Here is a 16221-nt window from a genome sequence, read left to right as displayed (position 1 = left end):
TTACTACAGTTACAATAATTAGCTACAGTCACTACAGTTAGCTAGTCACTACACTTAGGTTGCACACTTAATAATTAGTCAGTGTGGTTTTTCGCAGGTTCTTTTATTTTGATGAATGCTGTTAAGAAACAAGAGCGACAGTGAGCGCCTCCGCTGACCAATCGTTACTGCGCTAAAATTACCGTTGGCTCGCTGAGTCAGGAGTCCTGCTCACCGTGCTCTATGTGCCCACTGGTGGCGAACCGTTGTAACTGCAGTACAGCGCATCTCAGCAAGAGACGTGCAGCTTAAGAGCACAGTCAACATAAGAAAAACTAAAGTAAGTAAACAAAGAAGCTGCAGTTACAATAATTAGCCACAATTACTACAGTTGAGATGGATGGATGGATAGATGGATGGATGGATGGACGGACGGACGGACGGATGGAATGTTTTGACAAGGGGATACGAAATACCCTGGAAATACACATAGAAACAGACGCAGCTAAATGTGAAAAAAATGGCAATTTTTTTCCACCTAAACAAATTTGAGGGTCAAATGAGGATGATGATGGCACATCACAATATTTGTCATTAAAATACAAATACCAGTATTAAAACCAGCATTTGCCCTTGTCAGGATTGATACTCCTACCAACAAGAGTGTGTGCTCTGATGGATTCTACCCATAATGCAGTGTGACATAACATGTTCTATTGTTGTGACTGCTATAAAAGCATAAGCAGTCATCACTTGGCACAATACACGTCTTCTTAGATCCAAGAGCTTTTGGACATTTTTAACTATTCTATGTTGGTCCTAATCCAAAAAAAGCAATAACATGACACATTTCTCAGTCAACAAATTAGAGCAACTAAATAACTGTTACTCTTTATCTAAAAATAGGACAAAAAAATTTAAGCTCATTTTAAAGTATAATAATTTGCACTTACACTCTTCCAAAAGAAGTTGCATGCTGAAGCTACGATTAAGGTTAGCAAGATAGAATTCTGTTTTAGTATCAATGTCAACAGAAGAAAGCTAATCAGTCGGATTATAATCCAGCTGAAAAATAAATCACATCTTTTTCTTATTATCTGAAATAACCTTCAGCACAGACTAGCAATATATTGATCGTTTCCTTTTCTACACCCTCAGCTGTCTGCATGCGCAGCACATACAGCAACTGCAACCCTCTGTTGGACAGAGGAAATGTTTGTGTTTTACTAAGTTTTTGCTTATGGCTTATTGATCTGCACGGCTGCTGAAGGCCCGGTGTCTTAAAGCAGGAGCGCCGACGTTCTGCTTTCATGTGCTGGTTCTGAGCACTTCCACTCATCCATATGCATCTCATTCATTCAGGTTATGAAATGCGTATGTTTTCTTTTTTTTTTTTTTGGCATTAACTTGCACTGTGACGCAAAGGTAGAAAAGTTCAACTGAAAATAATAAGTAGCATCTAGTCTGAACCAGAGACACATTCAGGTGTAGGTTAAAAAATGTATTTAAAAAATAGTGGAGATATGCGAGTTGTGAGTAATGAATGCACACAGACTACTTTATGTCTGTGAATGAACTAAGGCATGAGTGGGAGATGATGCTAAAGGCGAGGCTGAACTCAGATAAACTGGAAACTGTATGTTGGTGTGTATGTGTGGGAGAGAGAGAGAGAGAGAGAGAGAGAGAGAGAGAGAGCTGGAGTGTGTGTGTGTTTTTGTGTGTGTGTGTGTGTACGGTTGTCTAATAACTAGGCCAAAGCAGTCTTGGGGATATTAGTGTTTCTGAATTGAAAAATGGTCAGAGGGGAAAATTCAACCAGAACACATGGACTCATGATACACAGAGGACAAACACGCTTCTTCCACACGTACGCTGCTACAGTAAGCTGAGCTAAAAAAATGAAATAAAAGTCTAAAAACATACCAAAAGTAAATCAGACAGCATAAAGATGATGCGACGAAATATATTAACTAAAAATGAGTTGATTCTGTCATTATCAAAAACGTTCTCCTTTCATTTCACCTGCAGTTGAAGAGAGTCGTAGGTAAAACAAAAACCACTTCTGATACGTGACTTTTACATAATGATAATTTGATTGCAAAGTTTACAAATAAAACTATATTTTTGTACAAATTTAGTGGTGCTCTCACACCTCTTCTCCTCAAAGTTTCCACCTCCCAACACTGATAACTGTAACAGCACTATAACAGCATTCTCATTAACTCGACTTTAAGAACTTATTTTCCATATTTAGTGCTTTACAAAAAGAAATAATGAACAGTCTATATAGTAAGTAACTTCTGGCTCCATATATTCCCAGCAGGTCTTTGAGCTTCCTGGCTGTGCAGCATAAAAAGCCTGAGCACCAGAGGAGTGTTGGAGACATTTCACCTTTATACAATCAGCTAAAACATATCCTTACAAAGCTGGTCGTTTTTTATTTATTACACTCAGTCAAATTTCAGATACGCACTAGAACATTTAATGAGTCAAACATGATGAAAAGTATTAACTGCTCATTAACAACTGTTGGTAAAGGTGCTGTGGCGGCGCAGGGCATAAGGGCAGCCCACATAAGGAGGTTTTAGTCCTGGACGCGGCCATCACAAGTTCGATTCCCGGCCTGGTGACCTTTGCCGCATGTCTTCCCTCTCCCTCTTTACCTTCTTTCCTGTCTGAGCATTTTCAAATAAAGGTAATATTGATGGAAACTGTTGGGGAAACAGACACAGAAGTGCTTTCTATTCCACTTAACCCGATAGAAAGTGTAAATTGCAGGCGACCAAGGCCTTCATCTCCAATTCTGTCTAACAGGGGGTGGTCCGACTCCCGTCATTCATGCACTGGCGTCTTGCTGTGAGCAAAACCCATGAAATGTATTGACGCCGGCAGTTTCACAGAAGCCCGGGTGAAGACAGCAAGGCAGGCTATGTGCAGTGAAGGCGGTGCATTAGCGACGCGGCGGTCTTCTATCACCGTCCGCCGAAGACGCATCCAGGCACGCTGCTAGCGCAAGGGTCACCTGTGTTCCCACAGCAGAAGGAGTCTGATGTGAAACCACCCCGCCTGCGGAACTAGAACGTACAAATAGGAAGTGCAACGGGAGCCATTATGAACAAACACCACCTGTCACAGCAAACCGATGTTTGCGAGTACCTGAGGCCATCCGCCCACGTCGCGGCTCGCCTCACGGCGCTGTGGAGAACCCAAGCACTTTGCTCCGGATGACAGATGTCATGGGGTTCGTTAGCGCTTCACACACATACAGCAATCCTTGCTTAGTGTCGTCAGTCCTGATCCAGCAGAACCTTCTACAGGTGTGGCTGACGAAATGCTTCTCATGCTCGGTTACTGTTACACCCGTCTGCAGCCAACATGGCAGGCGGGTCTTCAAATGAACCCAGAATAAAACAGCCATCAAACAACGGCACGTTCCTTTAAATCAGGAATAAAAAATGTCATACATAAAGCTTGTGTTACGTCAGCTTTTTCTGTATTTGACTCCCAGGATTTTACTCCTACAGCTCATTTATCTCCCTAATCCCGTTTTTTTTATTTATTTATTTTTTTCTCCTTTTTTGCAGATTAGCTGACACGTCACATCTCTTTGCCTGCCAGCTCCTTCAAAATCATATCCGGGATGCTCGATGTTGAAAGCTCACAGATCACAGCTTGGGATGGCTCACACGCAGAACGCGCCAACCTCCAGCCCAACACAGGATTTTCCCTGAAATCCGGGACATTTTTGTCTGCGACCTCCGACAGTTTTGTCCGCCTGGTGCTTAAAATGTTTCGATCCAAATCAGGCTTTGACTGGAGCCTGGGATACGGCGCTGGTTCCAGCCGTACGAACCGTCGTATGAAACAGATTTAGAACAGAATTACGCAACAGGTCCTAATACATGCAGTGCAGGCTGCTGGAGCAGAGGAACCCGTTCTGTCCACACAGCTCATCATCACCAATGCAGCTTTTGAACACACGTTAAATCATTCACTGCTGCTAGCTTAACCAATCACAATGGTAACACTTTATCTGAAGCATAACACCTGTCATTAACATGAAGGAGTCTTCATGAATCATGTAGCGTCATCTGTAAAAAATGAAACTTGTAATGCAAAGTTGCACTAAAAATTGCTTTAAAAGGCCATTAAAATTGTCAACTTTGTATTAAAAGTGTCATTATTTACACTTCATGACCATGGTCAGAAACACTCATGAAGACTCCATAATCATGACAGTTGAAGAAAATGTATAAAAATGTGTGGTTAGAACCTGACTGAAGTTGGCCCCCCACTTTCTTCAAATCAGACAAAATTGGTGTCACTTTGTGCTACGTTTGTGCAACAAAAATGTTGGCTTGTGCTGCTATCATTTTAAAGACATAAAGAAATGTTTCCAGAGATCATGAAAGGTCATCCTGGTCTCCCCACCTTCTTGAAATCATGCAAAAATTGCCATCAATCAACTCGACTCTGTTTGTGCTGGACTGTGCAGCGCAAAATGTTTGTTTGCGCTGCTTTGGCTTTTACTAAAAAAGTGACCTTTAAACTCTCATTAATATCTTCAAAGCCAAAGCAGCACAAAAGAAAAATGTTGGTGCACAAACACAGCACAAAAGTTTAACACCAATTTTGTCTGATTTGAAGAAGGTGAGGGAGACAACTTCACTTCACTCAGGTGTTGTATGAAACCTACAACGGATAAAACTGTTCATCACAAACTGAGGCGGCGATGAGAGGGCGGCCATTTAACTGTAGAGGAATAAATATACATCGGTATGTTATGTGTGAATGTGTCTGTATGTAAAAAATATGTATATAAGCTGTGCTTCTACTCACTCCATTTTGATTATGCCAACCATTTTTCCTTGGTTACGGTGTTCTATAGTTATTGTGCTTCCTTTAGTTTTTATTTACTATTATGAGAAATATATTATGCAGCAAATCATTCATGTTACATGTTTCAATTTCTTGCCCTTCAGAAAAACAAAATTGTCTTGTAGTGCCTGTAGCCAAAAGCCAGTATCTAGGCTTACATGACACTTTAGTTGGGGCACAATGTCTTCTTTGGAAGCTGCTCACGCTCACACTTGTGGCGAACTCCTGCTTTCTGCCTGTTGTGGTTGGATTTCGCAGCGTTTCTCCCTCCTCTGTGTGTTCCAGGCCTTAAAGGCGGCACCAGGCGGATTCTGCTCTTCAACTCGGATTATGCACTTCCTTAAATCAAGCCTTTCAGATGCACTTTGAACCACCCCGTTTCACCTGGGGCAAGACAGACATTGACATCTTCATACACACACACGCACACGCACACACACACACACACACACACAATACCTGACGCTGTAAGTTCAAACTAGAGAAGACTGATTGCTACTGGCCTGAAGCGAAGGCAAACATAGTTTACTTTTTTTTTTTTTTAATCAAGTACAAACAGTTACACCCTGAACTCAAAGTCTTTTCATCTTCGCAAAAGATCAAATGAACTCGTGTAATATGACTGAAGTTGCTTGTAGTGGAAAGTCCATGAAAATGATTTAAGCTCTAAAGAACGTCTCTGTAGTTCCACCTGAGCAGCAACCAGCTGTCATAAGGAGCCGAACCAAAACCGCTGTGATACAGGTACCCACTAACTGCTGGTCTGGTATACGCCACATAAGGTTCAAACCCACAATGGCAAGGATAGTTGAGAAAAGGTATTGTGTAGACTGACAGACATAGTTTGGTTTGTAAAAATATGTCTACAATAGACGACTGTGCATAAGTGGTGGAATCACAAGTGGTATTATCAGGAAGTTAGTGAAGGGTTCAACAAAATGTTGAGTCAAGATGGTCATCTATCTCACAAACACTCGATCTTTATAATAAGACGCCAACTTCTCTTCTGATTGGCTGATAGATGATGAATGCTAGCAACTTGACAGAAATATGAATACATCTCATGTACCGATAACCGCTTACTTCTGTCACTGCCATGATTGTTAATGACATCGCTTAACCACCCCGCCTGGTTAAGTGATGTGGTGGTGAAATTAAAATCACGTGTGACTTTAATTTCCGTACAATTGCAAAATTGTGGGGGGGGTTTTGCGACATTACCTGAATATACATCTGTGGAAAAAATTAAGAGATCACTTAAAATGACCTGTTTCTCTGGTTTTACTTATAGGTAAATGTTTGAATAAAATGAACATTGTTATTTTATTCTATGAAATTTAAAGCAAACATTTTGTATTTATTAGCAGAAAATGAGAAATGATCAAAACTAACTAAAAAGATTCAGCGCTTTCAGACCTGAAATAATGCAAAGAAAACAAGTTAATGTTCATTTAGAAACATCAATACTAATGTTTTAACTCAAGAAGAGTTCAGGAATCAATATTTGGTTGAATATCCAGGAGGTTTTCAATGGGGTTCAGTGCAGAGGCTCTTCATTTTGTTCCAGAGCCGGAGCCAGGAATATGTGCACATTTCTAATTGAAACAACTAACAAGAGCCTACATTTGAGTTCCTTGCCCAGCTTTTTGTTTTTAACCATTTCACCGATATGATTCACATCGAATACCGTAGACAAACATTTATAGCTCCTTATATAATGACAAACTTTCATAACATCCCCGTACTGGAAGGTAAAGTATCTGACTTCTTGCCGCCCGAGCTGAGTTTAGTTCTTAAACTTTGCTTTTGATTTGCCACAAAAACACTTCCCTCGATACAGCCCGGTAAACAGCCCATCTACCGAGGGCTCTCATGTACAGGAATTCAGCGCGCTGATGGTGATCTGATTCCGCATTACGCGAGCCGTCTGGTAATGCGCCATTCTTTGGGAGTCATTCAGCAAACACAGAGGTTAAAGTCAGCCGCACACACCCTGCATCTGGCCCTCTGCCGCTCTCTTCCATGTGCTTCACCGACTCCATCAGCCCACCAGCCTCTTCAGTCTCACTTTCCATGAGCCCCCTCAGCTCCTCAATAACAGCTCTGCAACACGGGGACAGAGCCGAGAAAATGGATTTTATTTGTGCTCTTGCGTGGGTGTGTATGTCACTGTGTGGCTGTGTGCATATGAAACGAGTAGAGGAGGATGGAGGAGGGGGTCTGTAGACGGAGAGAAAGATTGTATTGTCCATGGAGACACACAGAGATCGCGTTTCAGGTAATAGTTTTCCCATTTTTCTTCCAAACACGGCAGCATGGTGAGGTTGGTGTGTGAAGGAAAACATGTATGTCGAGTTTATTTGGCATTAATATTTTTTGCTGGAATTCAGTATTGCATTGTGTTTATATGTGGTTTTTTTTCCGACACGTTACATAGCAACACAAAAACTATTTTCGGAGGGCGCTGAACAGAAAATATTTAAAGAACAGACAGTAGATGCATTTCCACTGACCGCATATTTGCTCGATTTGATATTTCGAAAATAAATTTGCTTAATGGACCCACGCCAATTTTTTTGCTGAATAGTTTTGTCGCTAGGATGAAGAGTTTCTTCAGCCGTATCAAATTGGTTTATTTAGCAAAACTGCAACAGAAAGATTTTTTTTCCCCTTCGGATCACACGAGTCACACGATCAACTGGATGTTACGACTGGCAGAAAGCACAAAGAAGACGACAGGAAGTAGATGGAGGATTTCACAGAATTCTGACTTTATTTGCACCACACCTCTCACCTAATGTCTGATGGATGGACGGACGGACGGTGGTTGGTTGGTTGGACGGACGAGCGGACGGACAGACGCACGGATGGTCGGTCGGTCTATGGATCTAAAAATCATTTTCATCTTTGTTCTATTTACTGTCCAGCTTGTCGTTCACTGAGCCTCATATTTTGAACTACAGCCATTATTCAACACATCGACATGACAGAGACGTCTCTCAGATTTGCTTTGTAGTTGAGCGTCAGGTCATTTCCATAAAAATGAATAAACAATTACTCATCCATTTGTTATCAGCAAAGACAACATCAATTGCTGTCTGCGTTGTGTCCTAAAAGCATTTTTTAAGCCTCCATCCACCCTGACTTGAAAAGGCCGTAACACAGCCTCATTTACATTCAAGGTCTTTAGGCTAAGGAGGCTCTAATAGACGGTGATGGTATATATTACTGGTCTGCTGCTTTTCATTATGCGGCTAATGATTCCCTGTCAAGTTGTATTGAAAACGAACGCAGGGGGAAAAAAAATGAGAGAGTGGGCGGCAAGAGGCACAATGACACGAGAAAGAGAGGGAGAGAGAGAGGAAGGCGACTTCAGGGTAAATGTTAGAACCTTCATAGCCAAGAGCTCAGGCAAAACATCCACATGTGAATACAAGAGAATAAATACAATAGCACACACAAATAAAACAATGCTTAATGGAGAAGAAGTTTAGCACAGAAGGAGCTCACTTTGCTCCTGTCTCTGCTTTCATTGGTTTGGGTTTCCTGCATACTTCTAGCAGCTACATCAGTAAAAGCTAACAAAAAACTGTTGGATATCTTACTCCACTTGAAACTTTCCATTTAACCTGAAAAACTCTAGAGTTAGGATTTAAAATGCTTTAGCAAACTGTCTCCATAAAAGCTTGATGTCAGACAAGAAAGTATTTCCGTCTTAAAGGGACCGTGTTATATAAAATTTACACTTTTTTTAGCTTTTTACATCATGTTTTGTTATTTTTGTATCAAAAACATGTTTCATAAATCCAGGAGATTTTGCAAAATCTCACAGATCACCTGTCTCCCACTCAGCTCCGTCAGACAAACCAGCAGCAATTAGCAAACACAAGCTACTTGTCAGTGCAATGCTGGTAAAAAAAAGTTGTTAAAGGGTTAAGCCATCTTGCAATGGCCATCTTTGTTTTTAGCCATCTTTAAAAACAAAAGTATAAGCAATGGGAAAACCTAAAGGTTCATCTAAAGCACAGTCAATATGGACGCCTATCGGATCCTTAGCTTTCCAATCTACCAAACTGAACACTTGCAAATGGTATTCAAAGCCAGACTAATCTACACTAAGCATGTAACCTCTACCAACGCGGAGCCAGCATGGAGCTTGGAGAATGATGCCACCTGCTCCAGTACGGAGCTCCTCTGATCTTAGTCGGGAGAGTATGTCTCGTGGTCTAATTAGAATGCCAATAGCAAGTCTCCCCACCCGACTACACCTGATACACATGCGCACGCACCCATCTGCACATGGGCCCCCATTATTCACTGGTAATTGCTATGTCAATACGAAGCTAAGCAGTACTGTAGCTGTCGCTTAAACACAGAAACAGACACACTCGCTATCCTTTAATCGTCCTTCCTCGGATTGCTTAGCAGCTATTTTCACACACACACCGTCCCACTTGTGCATCCGCCCATTTAGACTCCCCGTGGATTCAATCTGCCACTCTCTTTTCACCCCCTCGCCTCACCGAGCCCTTCCCCCTCAGGTTTAAATGTGCATAAACACACACGGGAAAACGTAGCGTCGCACGGAAGGTCAGGGATGAGGTTCACGAGTGTCACATCTTTCTCACCCCTCCTCTTTTCACTGTCCTGCCCCCCCAAGACTTGCACAGTGAAAAGCCATTTACCCTGACACCTAACTACACTTTGTACTGACCTTTTACCCCCCATTTCTTTAGCTTCGTGATGTTCGCCTCATCTTAATTTGCCATTTCTTCCTTTGGAAGTGGAGTTACAGTTGTAAAAAGAAATTAGGATACAGTGTGGGACTGTGCATGTTCTTTAACGGAATGGGTCATGATATGTAACAGAATCATTTAATCAAGCCGCTCGCTACTTCAATAAACAATTATTCATCCATTTTTTTTTATCTCATACAGCAAAGATAACATCAAATGCTGAGCGTCTTTCTACAATCAACTAGCCAGCTACTTGTTTGTAAAAAATAGCTAGCTAGTTGTATAAATAGCTAGCTATCAGTATAAATACTTAGATGTTTAACTATCTAGTTATCTAGCCAGCTAGCTAGATAGTTTATTTAACCCGGAGAAAATGTGTTTGCAGTCTAAATAAACAATATCAAACTGAAGAAAAGACCTTTTAAAATTTCCATTTTAAGTAAATCCAAAAATGAATTTCTGGTGAAAATTACTTTTATCTGTCATAATGACACCGGTCTCCTCTCTGACTTATATATAGTGTTTTGAAGGCGACAGTTAAAGGGTTAAATGAGGACATCCATGTAGTTTCCCAGTTTGTTTTGTAACCTGATCCTTCTGTAATCTGCCCCACAAACATATTTGTATTGATTGTTGTGATATTGTTTGCTTAGTGATCTGAAAAACCTCTGTGGCCTTCACAAAGCAACTATATCCACACCTAGGATTGTAACAAGACAAAAGGTGAAAAGGTGAAAAGCTGTAAGCGTTCTGAAAATTTCTGCAGACCACTGAATGCTGCTTTATGTACAGACTTCAAAGTGTTTGTGGGAAATATGTGAGTAGCGCTGAACAACAGCCAGCCAGCCCCAATTAGAACCAACACCTCCCCCCCCCTTCATGTCGCAAAGCTTGAGAACTGCATTCGTCTCGGCCGTGACGTTGACTGGCTAATGGCTGGATCTCCTTCAGCTGAGAACAGTGATTTCATGTCACCACGCCAGGCAAATCAGTCAACCATCACATAGTATCAGCAATTATGATATGAGATCTACCATCTCTTTGAAATGTTCCTGGAGTGATCTAAGACATAGTTAGGGCGACTTTCTGAACAAGATCAGCTTTGAACTGTCATGTTCATGGTCTGGTATAAAATATCCCAAATGAATCTGCAGTTGGGTTTTATCTAAAGCTGTGTTGGATTTGGTTGGTTTGGTTGACCAAGAAAAGTGTTGTCATTAATAACGCAATATGACAATTAGCTTAGCTGCCTCATTAGAACATCTGCTTAATAATCAGCACCTCCTGAAACCCTTAATGAGATTAATAAAGTATGGATGAATGGATAGTTTGTAACAACGTCTTATCAAGCTTAACTTCCACTACTCCCTTACTTTTTCGGCCCCACATATTCTTCCTTGACGTTTTGCCGCCTTCGCCCTTGATTAATTTCTCTTGACTCATCTTTTTCTCATGAGCCTCTCCTCTCCTCTCCTCTCCTCTCCTCTCCTCTCCTCTCCTCTCCTCTCCTCTCCTCTCCTCTCCTCTCCTCTCCTCTCCTCTCCTCTCCTCTCCTCTCCTCTCCTCTCCTCTCCTCTCCTCTCCTCTCCTCTCCTCTCCTCTCCTCTCCTCTCCTCTCCGCCCTGTCCTCGCTCTCCCCTCCCCTGACCTGCTCTCCTGGCTCAGGCCCAGCTAAATTACCAGTTCTGTAGAATGATGGTGACAGAGTGCAGAACTTAATTACACACCGGCTGACAGCAAGGACTATGTGTTAGATTCTCTCCCCTCTTGTCCCGCTCTCTTCTCTGTGCTCCTCCACCTCATCCTTTCTCCTCATGTCTTCTGTTTCCTTTTCATTTCCCGTTTTTTTTCTTCTTCTCCATTCTCTGAACGTCTCTCTCCCTGTCTCCCTCCACCTTGTTAATGACTAGTTTTGGAACAGTGACCCAGATTGGATTTGGCATCCAGTGCCATGCAATGGCATTCAATTCTCTTTAACTTTTTCACATTGGGTTTTATTACGTCCACAAACTTTCAAGTATTGTTTTGGGGTTTTATGGTGGACCAACACAAGGAGAAGCATCGCTGTACAGAAAAATAGTTTGTGGTTTTCAAAACATTCTACAGTAAAATTCAAAAGAGTGGTGTACAGTTGCAATTAACCCAGATCTCTAAGTAAAATGCTCAACAAACATGGACAAATGTGCTCTGATTAGTTTGGATTTATGGCCCGAACCAAAATTCAGGTTTCTGTGGCACCTTTAATAAACCTTCAACACATACTGTCTAATGACAACCAAATGAGAATTTGCGACATAAAGTTGTATTAATCTCCTTATTGTAGTGTAAATAGAGGAGCAGATAGCTTAACCTGTTGAGGAAGGAAAGAAAATAAGTAGGGTGTAGCAAGTAAGACTGTAACAAGCGTAGCGCACAGTATGCTGCGCCACTCCTATCAGTCACACATCCCAGACGATTTGCACCCGATTCACACAACAAACAACAAGACGGAGCTGGAAGACGTTAAAAGCTGAAATTGGGAGAAATGATGCAAATTATGGTTTTTTTAAAAAAAGGAGTAAAATCATGATAAAGTAATATGTCTGGTTTAATTCGGGCTCAGGCCAGTAAAGTTAGTTAGATGGGTCGGGTCTGGCTCAAATACAGAGCCCATGGACCTGGGTTGGACTTTTAGGCCTGGACAAACATTAACATGTCAATCACATTTTGTGGAGGAAAACTAACATCACCCTTAACACAATGTCACTCCCTTTCTTCAGCTCAGACAGAGAAATGCCTGGAGGATTAAATTCAGACTACTACCACGACATTGACCGTAAACGTACAGCCAGAGCTACATTGGGAAGAGTCTTGACGATAGTTTGGCCCAGTCAAAGTCCGCACATCCATTTTTTTTACCTTCTTATCCCTGCAGGGTCACTGGGAGGCCGGTGCCCATCTCGAGTCAAATTATTCAACTATTCTCAATTCTGTGGGAGGAAGACAGAGAAACCACGCATGCAAACTTCATTCAGAAAGACAACTAGGCCGGGATCTGAACCAGGGAGCTTCTCACCTCAAGGCAACAGAGATACCAACTGTGCCACCATGCCGAGGTAAGACCTTCATTCATCTGGTAATCTGCAACATGACATCAATACTGATGTGGAATGATGTGAACTCTGACTGAGGAGGGGCAAAATCCCATCCTCCAAATCTAGAAAGCTGATTGTAACGTGACACCATATCGTCACCTTCCTAAAATAACGGCCTAAGGCAGTTTTTGCCTTAAGTGATTTTTCTTTTGTCTATATGATCTTTCGCCAAAATCAAGTTTGGCAAAAAAAATTACTGTAATGACTTATTGTAGGAAGATAATGATATGACAAAATTAATTTGGTATGATTAATGTGGAATGCAAAACTATACATGAAGAAACATATTTTACCTTCTTCCATTGTAAGAGGTGGGATGCTGGGATTTTATTACATTAAGCTAAGAAGACAGAAAGGGAAAAACTTAAAGATCAATTCTGTTAAAAGTCTTTCCTTTCTGTGATTGCAAAGTAAATCCGACATATTTCCCTAATCAACATTTACTGCTGTGATTATGCCAATGTGTCAACTAGGAACCACCTTGCGGAGGCATAATAATAAAGAAAACCGCTTCAGCCGTCTGGTGGCTTGATGGAAAGATGTATAAATTACAGACAGTCAGAGACCAGCAGGTCACTGGTCTGAAAGTCCATCGGGAAACAGTGAGATCACGGTGCTATATAATATTCACCAATTCCCATTATTAACACACACTGGAGCCTTGCACAAGAGCATCGAGACAGAACAGACCACTGGACACCAGCCACAGCGGTCACTACAGGTCAAAGGACAGAGCCTCTGTTACACTGGAGCTTTGGTCACCGAGGATCCTGTCCACAGTTTACCCTTCAAAGGAGTGAATGTGGGAAGTAAAGGCACCAAAAGATTCTCTGAAGAAAGGAATTCAGGTTCTGAGAGAAAAGTGTAAGAACAATGGGCCAATTTTCAGCCAGAAAGTCTTGGGTTCTGACATCCTTATGTGCCACCTATCCTGCCAATTCTCCATGAATTGGCAGTGTACACCAATTCATGGAGAAAGTATTTCTTGATGGCTATGGCCTATTTCAGCAGGTAAGTATGCCCTGCCACAAAGCTTCTATGGTTCAGGAATGGTTTCAGGAACAAAACACTGCGTTTCTGATGTTGGCCTCTAAAAGTGCATTCACACCAGCCTTGTTTAGTCCACTTTAATCAAACTCTAGTTTGTTTTCCCAGAACATCTTGCTTGTTTGGGGAGGTTGTGAATGAGCCATCGAACTCCGATGAAGACCCAAAAACTGAACAGTCGTAGTGAATTCTGGCGCTGTTTGTATAGCACAGGGCATTCTGGGTAAATACAACCAGAACAAACACACAAGTCTGGTGATAGCAGGAGAAATGGCTCGTGGTCTTTTGCCAACGACCAAAGAGAAATCCTTCAGTCATTAAAATCTGACGGCACTTCATTTTTATTTACATTTCTTGAAGAAGGAACTTACGCTCTGGGTCTTCTGAGATTTTTGCGTCACTTCCTTCAATGCTTTTTTCTATTGGGCATATTGGCCAAACAACTCTGGTTAGTGAAGACTTCACCTCACAAACTGTCTAATTTCAGATACCACAGCTCACCTTAAGAGGTCTAATGAAGTCCGTACCTCAATGACCCGGTTCTGTTTGAACACAAAATACACTATTAATCAGATGACCATAACATTATGTCTGATTGTGTGTGTTTAATTTGGCTGCTATTGGATATTCTTTCTTTTTGTTTTTTAAATATCACAAATCATGAATCATTGCACAGTTGGAAAATCCAGAGCTAAAAGTCTTAAGTGAAATGTAAACCTGGCCTGTGTGATCAGCATGGATTACAATGCTGGTGTTACCGTGGTGGAACATTGTCTCAGAAACACACAGAAAGAGCAGCAAACACACACAAAGCTGCTCACATTAAGCTCAAACCGCAGAGAGTCCATCGTCTTTGGGGATGGATTGCTAGAAATAATTCCATAAGTCTTCTTTTTCTTTTATCTCCATGTGTAAATACATTAACAGCTTTTAATATGTGTGTGTGTGTGTGTGCGTGCGTGTGTGTGTGTGTGTGCGTGCGTGCGTGTGTGTGTGTGTAGTGGTGCCTTTTGTTGGTACATTTAGGTCAGCGTCTGTCTTTGGCTGCCGAGCCTGTGTGTTCTTCTATCTGTGTTTGTTTTTTGTTCATAGAGTACGTGTTCCAACATTAATTTGTTTCCCAGGCTTATTTGTCCACTTCCAATTTATTCTGTTTATTTATTGCTGCTGCTGCTCCAAATGCGCTCCTGTGTTTTCACTTGCCTGTGCATTTATGCTGCTGTACACTACTGCATGCTTTGCATACGCAATGTGTTCAAGCTGCAGCTGCTGGGTTGTATGTTTTGCAACTTCATAATCTTTCTTCTTATGTTCAGGTTTCGTAAGACGAGGATAACATTTACAGACCTGGAGGAACTTTGTGTGGCAACATGGAGGCTGATTTGGATTTTTTACATTTTTTAGCTTAAGGTTTTGTGGATTAATCTTTATTGGGTTAAAAAAAATGGCTCCAGCCGTTGTTTTCTGCTGCCGGTTTATTCGTCGGATGCGCTTGACGTGTCAAACGCTTCAAATCGCACTGTGATGGGCCCTCGTCACGCCTCCACATAGACTTTGACTGTAAACCAGATGCACCTGATGTGTGAGACACGTTTGGTGTGAACGCACCATTAATTTCTGAATTATGAGAAATAAAGACTGATTTTTTTTTTCCACTGGTACTTCCTCCTCAGCAGGCTGTCAGAACGCGCATGCTGCATCAGGAAATGGTTCAGTCAATCTCACTGGAAACTTTTACTTCTGAAGTCGATTAACTTCTCCAAATGAACGACTTGAAGATTTATATGAGAAACAATGGCTCATATACAACACGTCATCACGACAATGCAAGACCAACGGCTAAACTGGAGTTTCAGTATTTACCAGTTATTGAAAAGGTTTGAATCTTACAGGGTTCCTAAGTTGTTTAAGACTTTTCTAAAACATTTTATTTCAGAGGGAAAGGTGAGCTATTCTTCCAGAAAGAGACTTCCACAGCAATAAAATTTACCCGACACATTCAGTCTGAATTACCTAAGAGAAGTAAATAGGTCTTGGTAAATTGAAATAGATTATAGGACCTATGGCACTGCTTATTAAAAGGATTTGATAGATGTACATATTTGAGCCTGTGTGTGTCATCTCTGTGTGTTGATCACAGAAAACTCATAACAAATTCAAACTTGTGCACCTAATCCTATTAAAAAAATAAATCAAAAACCTGGCACTCGCATGTTGCATAACCACCGCACCGTGAAAAACGATCAGTTCAAACACATCATTAAAAGTCATAAATTAATTTGAGATTCATCCCAATGGAACTATATGTAAACTAACTTCAGCTCTAAACTGGGTTCAGATCACAAAGTCAATTCGTGCATGCTTTTATTCGTCTTTTTTGCACATTCTGGGCGTGTGTGTGTGTGGTGGTGAGGGGGGCGATTATTGGGGGCTGTACATACTCTGTT

General features: G+C 41.4%; 1 protein-coding gene and 1 long non-coding RNA gene across 4 annotated transcripts in view; one reads left to right on the top strand and one right to left on the bottom strand.

Annotated features, from left to right (window-relative positions):
* il1rapl2 (interleukin 1 receptor accessory protein-like 2) overlaps positions 1-16221 on the bottom strand; it is a 397523-nt gene that overhangs the window by 304501 nt on the left and 76801 nt on the right. The gene's annotated exons all lie outside the window — the stretch shown is intronic.
* Positions 11185-15880, top strand: LOC145553099 (uncharacterized). Its single transcript, XR_014089299.1, has 2 exons — positions 11185-12688; positions 15091-15880. It is a non-coding gene; the product is annotated as an uncharacterized LOC145553099 (long non-coding RNA).

This window comes from Poecilia reticulata, chromosome 10 (genome assembly GCF_904066995.2).
Source record: "Poecilia reticulata chromosome 10, P_reticulata-male-v2, whole genome shotgun sequence".
Lineage (NCBI taxonomy): Eukaryota > Metazoa > Chordata > Actinopteri > Cyprinodontiformes > Poeciliidae > Poecilia > Poecilia reticulata.
Note: the sequence above shows the minus strand (reverse complement) of the source record. Positions and strands in the feature narration are given on the sequence as shown.